This window comes from Crocuta crocuta, unplaced genomic scaffold (assembly GCF_008692635.1).
Source record: "Crocuta crocuta isolate KB4526 unplaced genomic scaffold, BGI_CrCroc_1.0 scaffold29, whole genome shotgun sequence".
Taxonomy (NCBI): domain Eukaryota; kingdom Metazoa; phylum Chordata; class Mammalia; order Carnivora; family Hyaenidae; genus Crocuta; species Crocuta crocuta.
The window spans coordinates 2,056,152-2,066,313 of NW_027533280.1; the positions used below are offsets into that span (position 1 = coordinate 2,056,152).

General features: G+C 54.4%; 2 long non-coding RNA genes across 2 annotated transcripts; both read left to right on the forward strand.

Moving 5' to 3' along the window:
- The first annotated feature begins 2,437 nt into the window (after positions 1-2,437).
- Positions 2,438-5,801, forward strand: LOC144218220 (uncharacterized). The gene is made up of 3 exons (XR_013331083.1): positions 2,438-2,535; positions 3,323-3,446; positions 5,523-5,801. It is a non-coding gene; the product is annotated as an uncharacterized LOC144218220 (long non-coding RNA).
- Positions 5,802-5,853: 52 nt separating this feature from the next.
- Positions 5,854-9,035, forward strand: LOC144218161 (uncharacterized). The gene is made up of 2 exons (XR_013331065.1): positions 5,854-7,463; positions 7,919-9,035. It is a non-coding gene; the product is annotated as an uncharacterized LOC144218161 (long non-coding RNA).
- The last annotated feature ends 1,127 nt before the right edge of the window (positions 9,036-10,162 follow it).

Below are 10,162 nucleotides of genomic sequence, written 5' to 3' on the forward strand. Positions count from 1 at the left end.
GGGGGGGGGGGTCCCCCCCCCCCCCCCACCCCCCTGCCTCTGGCTCCTCCCCCTCTCCTGCCCCAGAGGAGGAGCTGCTGATCTGATCACAAGCACTGACCCAGCTAACATGCAGTTCTAAGCCAATTCCTCCTCCGCTATCGTGTCATGTGCCCCTGGGGCACCCGTGCACGGAAGAGGTGTGCTCCAGGCCGTGACCCAACGCTCCTGGTCTATTCCACGCAGCAGCACAAAAGTCTCCCCCTATTGTCAGGGGATGTGGTCGGGTGTGTTCTGCACGCACATCTCTGGCATAAAGAATTGAGTTACTGATCTTATGGAGGACAGTGAGGGAGGGAGGCGAGCCTAGAGGCGGGGGCACGATTAACAGGCTCTTGCCATTTGCAGATGGGGGATTCAGCGCTTCCAAGCATGTGCAGGGTTAGAAAGGCGAGAAAGGAGCTTTAGGAAAATATTTAGGGGGTAAAATTGGCAGGGCTTGGGTATCAGCTGGATGGGGGTGGGGTGGGGGGAAGGTAGGAGCTCGGGATGATTCTGACATTTCCGGCTTGGGGAGCAGCTGGTGACGCCATAAACTATAGTTTGGACAGATGGATGTTTGTTTGGGGACATGTCAAGTTGTGACCAGAGACAGCCAGGTGGAGGCGGCTAGTGGATGTTGGTGCGTGTGAGTTTGGGGGGTGGGATTCTTCATCAGATGTCAGGATGCTGGCCAGAGCATTCACGTCATTGTGTACCGGATGCATTAAAGGTTTGAAGAAACCTAAGTGCTGCTCTCTAGGGGCTCAGCTCATCCCAAGGCCATGAGCAGAAGCAGGAAGGTCCAGAGGTCGGGTGGGGATGGATAACACAGGCTGCCCTTGACCGACAATGGCAGATTGATTGCAGAACTGATTCTGCACCTCTCCCTTCCCCTGCCCCCTTGGAAAAGTGACCTTGCAGCCTCCCCTCTCATGATACAGAGTCCTTTTCCTCCCTCCTTGATTGGAGCTCAGCCACGTGATTTGTTTTCAGCACTGGGATGTGGTAGAAGTGGTGCTATTAGCCTCTGGAGGAGGACAGACCATATGGAACCCAGCCAACTGATTACAGCTGAGACCAAGTTCAGCCAGCCAGCCCCCAGCTGACTCACCAGCTGCCCGCGGGTACACAGAGGTCAGCTAAGCCCAGCTCAGATCAGCAGAACTACCCAGCTGAGCCACAGACTCGTGAGTAAGAGTAAGTGACTTCTCCAAACCACTACGTTTGGGACGGTTTGTTACGCAGCACGTGTAACTGATACACTGACCCTGGGAAATAAGTAAGGGGAGGTCTGTATCATATAGTTTGTTTACTCAGAAATGGTATACAGCAAAAGAATATGCTAGGTATGTGCCGAGGAAGTAATCACCCTGTCCCCTCTGTCCCCAGAACTTAGGTGGTTCACAGCACGGTTCATAGGCCAGATACTTCTTTGTGGGGGGGGGGGACTGCCCTGTGCCCTGGGGGGTGTTTAGCAGCATTGCTGGCCTCTGCCTGCCCGATGCTAGTACATCCTCCTTCCCCGGTGTGACAAACAAAAATGTCTCCAAACATTGACAAATGTCCCCCGGGGAGTGAAAACTCACCCTCGGATGTAAACCACGGGGCTGCAGAATTCCAGAAAAAATGTAAGGCCGGCCCTCACAGAACAAACTGGCAGACAAAGGCACTGAAATAGTTGGCCAATGTGGCTGCTACAAGAGCATTATTGATTCACTCACTCATTCTTGCATTCATAAGCAACGGCTGCAGGCTTGCTACCCACTGGCCACTGCAGTAGGTGCTGGAGGCCCAGGCCCTGTCCCAGAGAACTCATAATCCAGTGGCACGCAAAGTAGTGTGAGCCCTGGGACATCAGGGAAGAGGCACTGAAGATTAGCACAGATTGAGATTAATAAGCAGATGAGTGGGAGGCAGTCAAGGGCAACTTCCTGGAGGAGGTGGCTTCTCCACTGACATTGAAGAGCTGACTCAGACTTCTTTAGGGTGAAACGCGAGTGTTTGGGGCATACGGGAAGTCAGAACACGTGACAGGCTCTGCAGATAATTGGGCATCACTGGTGTGGGGGGTGAAGCGAGCAGACTGGACCTGACGTCTTAAAGGAAATACAACCCACTCCCCACGGCAGTCGCGATTCTCCAACTGCTCCCGGCCACACATCACTTCCCGCGAATCTGCCACGAGACAGAAAGCAGACACAGGCATCCAAGTCTCTACCACGGTGCCAGAGCCAGGCCTGGGGACGCTGTGCCCAGCCAGCAGGGTTCAGGGAGAGGACTGAAGGGAAAACAAGGCTTCACTGTGGGGCCTGCTGCGTGGGACGGCCCGGCCCGGCCCCTCCTAAGGGCGGGCACACAGCTGCATCGAGAAGACGTGAAAAGCAACATTGTGGAGAGGCTGGGCAGGAGGGGGCTCTGAGCGCCTCACACTCCTGCCTTCATACTCCCTTGATCCGAAAGAATCTTTGTGCCAAAGGACAGAACCCGAGAGCCTTCCCCCAGCCTCTATCTCAGGTAAACGGAAATACCATTCATTCTGCAAATATTGACCAAGGGCTTGCGTGCACAAGGCCCTCTGTGAGGTGGGGCTGAGAATGCCATCTCAAGGTTTATTGGGAGGTGGGCTGATAGGGCAGGCTTAACAGAAACTTCCAGAAAATATTCATCGTGTATTTGCCGTGTGCCAGGACACGATGCATACGATGTGGAACAGGGCAGAGCGGTTTCCCGCTGTCACCGTGCTTACCCTCCAGCGAGGGGACAGAGACTGGACCGGCACATCAACACACAAGGTTGTGTCGGGCTGGAAGTACTTCTCAGGAGACAGTGAAATGAGACCCTGAGAGAGAAGGCATGCAGACCGGGTGGGATGGCCACGGGCAGTGTCTCCGGATGACAGGGGCGCTGGGACCCAGCGGATTTACTCGTTTGTTCAACCTGTTCATGCGGCACCGCCCAGGCGCCAGGCGCCGGGCATATCAATGAATGAAATCGATAAAGATCTCTGTGTCATGAGGCCAATATCCTGGGACCGAGGGGAACGGAGAAAACAGCAATTATCTGACAAAGAAATTACATGAAACATTGGAAGGTGATGAAATGCAATAGAAACGAGAATATGTGGGGCAGGAAGAGAGGGGGCCAAGCCTTGAGGGGAGGGTGGAGGCGAGTCAGGGTGAGCCTGCCGGTGGCACTGGAGCACAAGCAGAAAAGAAGGAGCCGCGCAGGCGGAAGTGTGTCCCAGGCGAGCCCAGGCAACTCTCAGAAACCATGACACATAATAACAAATTGTTGCTTTCAGCCACGGAGCCGGGGATGCTCGTTACACAGCAGCGGATGTCAGGAGAGCCACACTAAGCCCACCAGCCGGCCCAGAATCTTCTCCACGCCAGGCCCTCCACCGAGCGGGCCCCTGATAATCTCAGGTCAGATTCCCTTGACTCCTTTTACGTCCCTCCTGACCCGCTGAAGTGTCTCCTTCCCACGCCCACGTTCCTGGCCATGTCGGGGTGCGGACGCCACGCCTCTGAAACCCTAGACCCCAGCATCCGCCCGCTGACCGTGGTCTTCGGTCCTGTTCCCACTGCTTCAGCTTCTTCCTCCGTGGGCCTCTCATCTGCCCACTCAGAGACCCTCCGAGCCCCATCCTCCTCACGTCTCCCCTGGGATATTGTGGGAACCCCCCTCTCTGTCTGATCCCTTGCAGTCCAGCTGCGAACACGCTGTTCCTGAGCACGAACGTGGGTGTCTGAAGATGTACAAGCACCAGTGTGTCCCTGTGGCCCCTTGTGAGGGGCCTTCCCACCATTCCCACCCTCTCCTCCTCCCCTTCCCCACACGGCTGTGGTTACTCTGAAGACACGCGGGTCCCCGGGTGTGTCAGGCTTCCCCGCCGCGTCTCACATTTGTACAAACTGGCCCGTTGTCTAGTTCCCTACCCCGATACTTTGTCGTGGGGTGCGTGCCTGCCTCTCAGCAAATATCACCTTTGCTGGGAAGTCTTTTCTGGTATCACCACGCATCCTTAAAATCCCCTAATCAGAGCTGTCAATGCATCTGCATTATAGTACTGGTCATATTGATTTGCCCTTGCTCTTTACTTGTGGGTCTCCCCTATTACGCAGACTGTGAGCATCCTGAGGGCAAAGCTACTTCTCTCAGCCATCCAGACCCTGATGCAGCATCCAACATAGCGTAACGACTTACCTAAATGAAAGGTCAGCAAACTATGAGCCACGGGCCAAACCCAGCCTGACCCCTGCCTATTTTGTATGGTGCATGGTACATTTTATGGATGAACATATGCAATCGACTTGATGCCAGGGAGCACTAATTTTGAACTCCAGTTCAGCAAAACGTTATCCCTCCCTCCCCAGAAGAATTCCATTCTTCTCATGAGTCGACTTGTATTTTATAGAACACTGTGCTCGATCGTTATTACTATGTTTTGAATCTTATCAATAAAACTTTGATAGACAATTGTTCTATCTCCTGTCCGTGAGAGTCCGCTTATTAGCTGGCCCTTCACTGACCAAGTTTGCGAGCTGGGTGGAGACCGTAATTTTCAAGTGCTGCCTTGACACCTTGGAGACTCACAGGTCTGACCTCTAAGCCCCTTGCTCTCTCCAGACATTCTCCCCACACAGGGGGAAAGCCCCCCACCCAGACCAGTGGCTGTCACCTCCCTGCTGGCCTCTGTGCTCCTCCTCCCATGGGAACCGCGGGTCACCCACCCTCCCGTTACAGAAAGCCCGCCTCCCACAGCCCCGGGAGGCTCACTCCACTGTGGAGCGTAAGCCTGGTGCGGCCCTGAGTGGTGTGCAGTGTCCCCCCCACAGGCTAGGAGCACGCGTGCGGGCGGGGCGGGGGAGCGGGTGCCACTAAAGTGCCACGAACGTCTTCTGTCCAGTGGTGTGTTCAGAGTTGTGTGCTTGGCCATACTGTTCAAGGCGGGGGACCCTCCTTCGCCAACGGGGTGGAAAAGAAGCGATCAGAACCCTGACCCCTCATCTGATGAACGGATGCATTTGCCGGGTTCTGGAACGCGATGNCCCTTCCCACCAGGCACACACCACCTCTCCTCTGTGCTCTCTCTGTCTGGAAGGTAAACCACTGCATCCTGCCAAGCACACTCTTAAAATCTTCTTGAAAGCTCAGCCCAGCCCCTCCCTGGCCCAGACCCCTTGATCCAAGAAACAGAAGTGACTTTCTGAGCGTTTTGAGGTTGGAAGTATTTGACGGCTGGTCTGTCTAAACACTGCATCAATAACCTTCATGTGCTTATGAAAAGCCCAGTATGTGAAGGTGGGGTGCGGGTGCGTTTTTAAGGCAAGGCTGCCAGCTTCCTTCTTACTGGGAGCCTGACGGGTTTACAGGACACCTGAGAAAACGAAGTAGGCGCTATGCCTGTGGCGTGTTGATAAAGCGATCTGGAGGGGAAAAAATCCCCGAATGTGCCTCGGTCCTGGGACAGAACATTGGACCTTTGTGTTTCTTTACAGCCAGCAGCCAACTCAAAAGCAACAAACAGAAACCTCTCTCCGCCTTCGCTGAGCCCGAGAAAACCCCAGTCGGCCACCGTGTTGATTCTGGAGCAGATGCTGAAGGGACCGTTGTCTGGAACTTCGGTTAATGTGGGCACTTATCAAGCATCTTCCGCCGCCTCCCTGGCTCTGCAGGCCGGAGAGGGGGAAGGCGGGCTGTGCGTGTGTGTGGATACAGCCCTTCAAGGAGAAAAGTCCTGAATCCGTCTGAATCATGGGGACAGAATCCTAGACACTTGGGGCCCTGCAGGGGTGGGTGGGTGGAGGGGAGGCAGGAGAGGTGGAGGGAATCTCTACTCTTGTGTTCCAACACGTCTCCCAGAGGAAGAGCCGGGCTCCTGTCCCCATGTGGCAGGTAGCCATTAGGGTTGACCAGGTGGCCCTGTAAGGTTCTGGTGGAGAGAGGCCTGGAGGTGGCACCCACATGGTCGGCTGGGGCCAGACAGCAAAGGGGTGAGCACCGTGTAGGGAGCATGGGCGGGGGCCTCTGAGGAGAGAGGCAGCAAGGACCGGAAGGTAAATTATTCAGTGTCCGCGGTTCCCTTCCCCCCGGTGTGCGTGTCCCTTTGCAGTGTGACGTTGTCATCCCTCCCTTCCGGAGGCAGAGTCTATTTGTCCCCCGCCTTGGGCCTGGCCTGGACCCGTGACTTGCCTGGATCAGCGGGATCGGGAAGAAACGACAGCACGTTGCAGCCTAGGCTGTAAGAGTCTTTGCAGCCGCCCGTCCCCCGGGAAAGCCACTGCCATGCAAGGAAGCCAGTCTAGGCGGCTGGAAGATGGGGGGCCGCGCAGGACAGCCAAGGCCAGTGCCGGCTCCTGTGAGACCCGCGAGGGAGGCCATCTTGCGCCTCACAACACAGCAGAGCGTCCAGCTTGTGCACTCGAGTCGACCCCAGTGAGACCAGCAGAAGAGGCGCTGGCCAACCCGCCAAAGCAGGAGACGTTTGCTACTTTAAACCACTAGGTTTGGGGAGTGACCTGTCACCTGTCAGGTCCAGACGCCGATGCAGATGGACGGTCACAGGACGACAACTTGAAAGCCCAGCGCTGCCCAGCAGGTATGTAAGGTCAGCCACGTGTGGAATTCCAAGTCTTCTAGAACTCACATGAATGAAGGTAAAAAGAAACGGGTGAGATCCATTTTAATCATATATTCTATCGAACCCGACGGATCGAAAATACCTCCGATTTCAATATATGATCAATATGGAAAACATTATCAGGTATCTTACATTCTTTCTTCCTTGCTATGTCTCTGGAAGCCAGTGTGCGCTTCACACGTACCGCACACGTTGGGCCCAAGTGAACGCATTTCGATGGCTCGGTCGTCTCCTGCGGCGAGTGGGCCACCATATTAGAAACCAGCTTCCACTCCAGAGGGTGACAGGGAAGTACAGACACTCCGGCCCACAGGACGAGGTGACAAGGTGGGGGCTCTGAGACGCTCGCACAGGGAGTGACAGGGCCACTGCCATGGCCGTCGGCACGGAGGAAGGGTCCAACGACACTCCAGAGATGTGATTCAGATGTGATGGGGGGGTGAGTGGGGGCTCCCCAAGAGAAATGTCCACTGAAGAGTCATAAATGTGACCTTATGTGGAAAAATGATCTTTGCAGACGTGAGTAAGTCAGGGATCTAGGATGCAGTGATTCTGGATTATTGGAACGGGGCCTAAATCCAATACTAAGTGTCCTTGTAAGAAAGAGGGGGGCACACGGAAGGGGCGGCCGCACGACGACGAACGCAGAGGTGAGAATGACGTGGCCACGAGCCAGCGAACCCCCAGATCCACCAGCAGCTGGGAGGCGACGAAGAACCCCGCAGACGCCTGGATTTTGGACTTCCGGCCTCAGCTGTGGGAGAGCCCACGACTGCTGCTCCCAGCCACCGCATCCGTGGTAAGTGACGCAGCGGTCCCTGGGGAACTCACGCACGGGCCTCCGAGATGTGGGTGCTTAGCAGGCCCCCGGCGTCAACAGTGGGGGGCTGAGGAGCTGGGGGGGAGGGGCGAGGGCGCAGTTTGGCAGCGGAAGTAGGAGCAGCCAACGTGCAGCACATACGTGGTGTGCCACGCCCGTCTCTACACGCTTTTCTTTTTTTAAATATTTTTTTATTTATTTCTAGGAGAGAGAGAGACAGCGTGAGCAGGGGAGGGTCAGAGAGAGAGGGAGACACAGACTGAAACAGGCTCCAGGCTCTGAGCTGGCAGTCAGCACAGAGCCCGACGCGGGGCCCGAACCCACGAACCGCGAGATCATGACCTGAGTGAAAGCCGGGATGCTTAACCGACTAAGCCACCCAGGCGCCCCTACACACTTTTCTTTTTTATTTGCTCCTCTCATCCGCTCGACAGCCCTAGGGGAGGCAGACGCTACTCCAATCTCCATTATACAGAAGAGGAAACTGAGGCACAGAAAGGGTACCTCGCACGAGGTCACACACATCCGGTGTTGGATGTGGATGGAGGAGCCTGGATTTGAAACGGGCTCTCTGACCATTGAAACGTCTCTCCCAAACGGGCTGAGCCAGGCCGTGCGCGGCCACGGCGAGGTTACGGGGACTGGGCCGGGGGAAGCACACCCCGGTCCTGCTCTGGGCTGCCTGCGGTAAAGGGCAGTTCTACCGACATTCACGCTGCAGTCCTCCTGGTGGTTACTGTCCGTCGCCTCTCCTGCATCCGCTGGCTCAGAAGTCTTGGCTAAAGGACCGGAAGCACCCGGCCGGGCTGCCAGCAGGGCCCTGCCCCCAGGGAGCTCCCGCACTGCAAACGGGGCTGCATTTCCCATTTCCAGCATGCAGCCTGCTCCCCGGCGCGGCTCCCTCCAGGAAATCCTGTTTGTGCTATTTCAGGAAAATTGATGGCTTTTTTTTCTTCTGGGCCTTCCAGAAGCTTGACAGATGGTCCTGGATTTGCACGCTGTGTTTCCAGGGTGGCGCCTGAGATGCTCTCTCGATGATCCTTCCTACCGCGTCAGGCATTTCAACCAAATGTGTTGCCTCGACAAATATTTATTGGAAGCCTGCTGTATACAAAGTAGTGCGCTAGATGCTGCGAGACGGGTTAAAACATATTTCTCAGACACGTATTATGTTCTGGGGCACATGGGAGCCAGCAAGGTAGAAGGGGGGGCCGTGCCTTTCAGAGAGGGCTTGGGGCTCCCAAAAGAAACATATTTATGAGCTGCCCTGTGCCGGCTAACTCTCAGGACATTTTGATACAAGCAGGATTGGATTAAAAGAAACAACCATGGGGCGCCTGGGTGGCTCAGTAGGTTAAGTGTCTGACTTCGGCTCAGGTCATGATCTCGGTTTGTGGGTTCGAGCCCCACATTCGGCTCTGTGCTGACAGCTCGGAGCCTGGAGCCTGCTTCAGATCCTGTGCCTTCCTCTCTCTCTGCGACCTCCCCTGCTCATGCTCTGTCTCTCTGTGTCTCTCAAAAATAAAAATAAACGGTAAAAAAAAAAAAAAAGATGATGATGAAAACCAACAAAAGTATTACGTGCAATTGAGCACAGAGGCTGCATGGATTTTGCCATGACAGCCACAAGATAATATTAGGCAGTAAGACAGCTGGCTCTGGATCCCACAGGTGAGTCCCAGCTCTGCCTGTCCAGGTGTCCAGGTGGCTTCACATAAATAAATGTGCTCTCTGAGCCTCAGTTTTCCCATCTACAAAATGGGGGCAATAATGGCATCAGCCTCCTAGGGTAGGGATGAGGTTAAACGTAATGATGCATATGTCCCTGGCACCCAGGGTTACACCTGGACAGGCCGAGTGGTTAAAGGCAGCCTCTTTCTGGTGAATTCGATCTGCGATCCCGCTTCCTTAGGGAGATCACACTTCCCAAGCAGAGCCATACTGTAGTCTAAAGGGAAAGGTTCCTAGCAGTATGGAGTAGATCGTAGCTTTTTTGGATTTGAAAATTAACAAGTGTCCTACCTCATGTCAAGTTAACAATTTGGACAAATTTAGGTGGAAGAGATAAGGAAGCAAGGCTGTGCCTGCTGTCCCCTGGCCCCCACATGCCCCACCTGTTTCTCAAAGCTGACTTCCTCCCTCCCTGCCTCACCTCTAGGCAGGCGTCAGGAGAATCCAGAAGCTTCTTTGATCTTGAAGATCTCCTTTAAGGAAACCTTAAAAATTTTTCTTTAATACAAGGTGTCAGGTTTATTTTTAAGGGCTATTCCCCAAAACATTAAAAAATCCTTTTACTATGAAAATTTTCAAGCATAGGGAAAGAAAAGTGGAAATATATCTACTACCAAGTTAGCCCCCCCCCCCCCCCCCAGCTAANACTCCCCCATCTAAACCATTTTAAAGTAAAGTGCAGATACCATGGCCGTCCAGCCCTCAGTACTTGGGCACACACCTCAGCACTTCTGCCACACATCTGCAGCTCCTCTCACATATGTAACTGGATAAATATAATTGCCTAATATCATCTAACTTCCAGCCTATATTCAAATTTCCCCAGTCTCCCACAAATTATCCTCCCAAAGATTCTTTTTTAAGTTTATTTATTCTTGTTTATTTTGAGAGAGAGAGAGAGAAAGAGAGAGAGAGAGAGAGCACAGGGGAAGGGGAGAGAGAGGAGA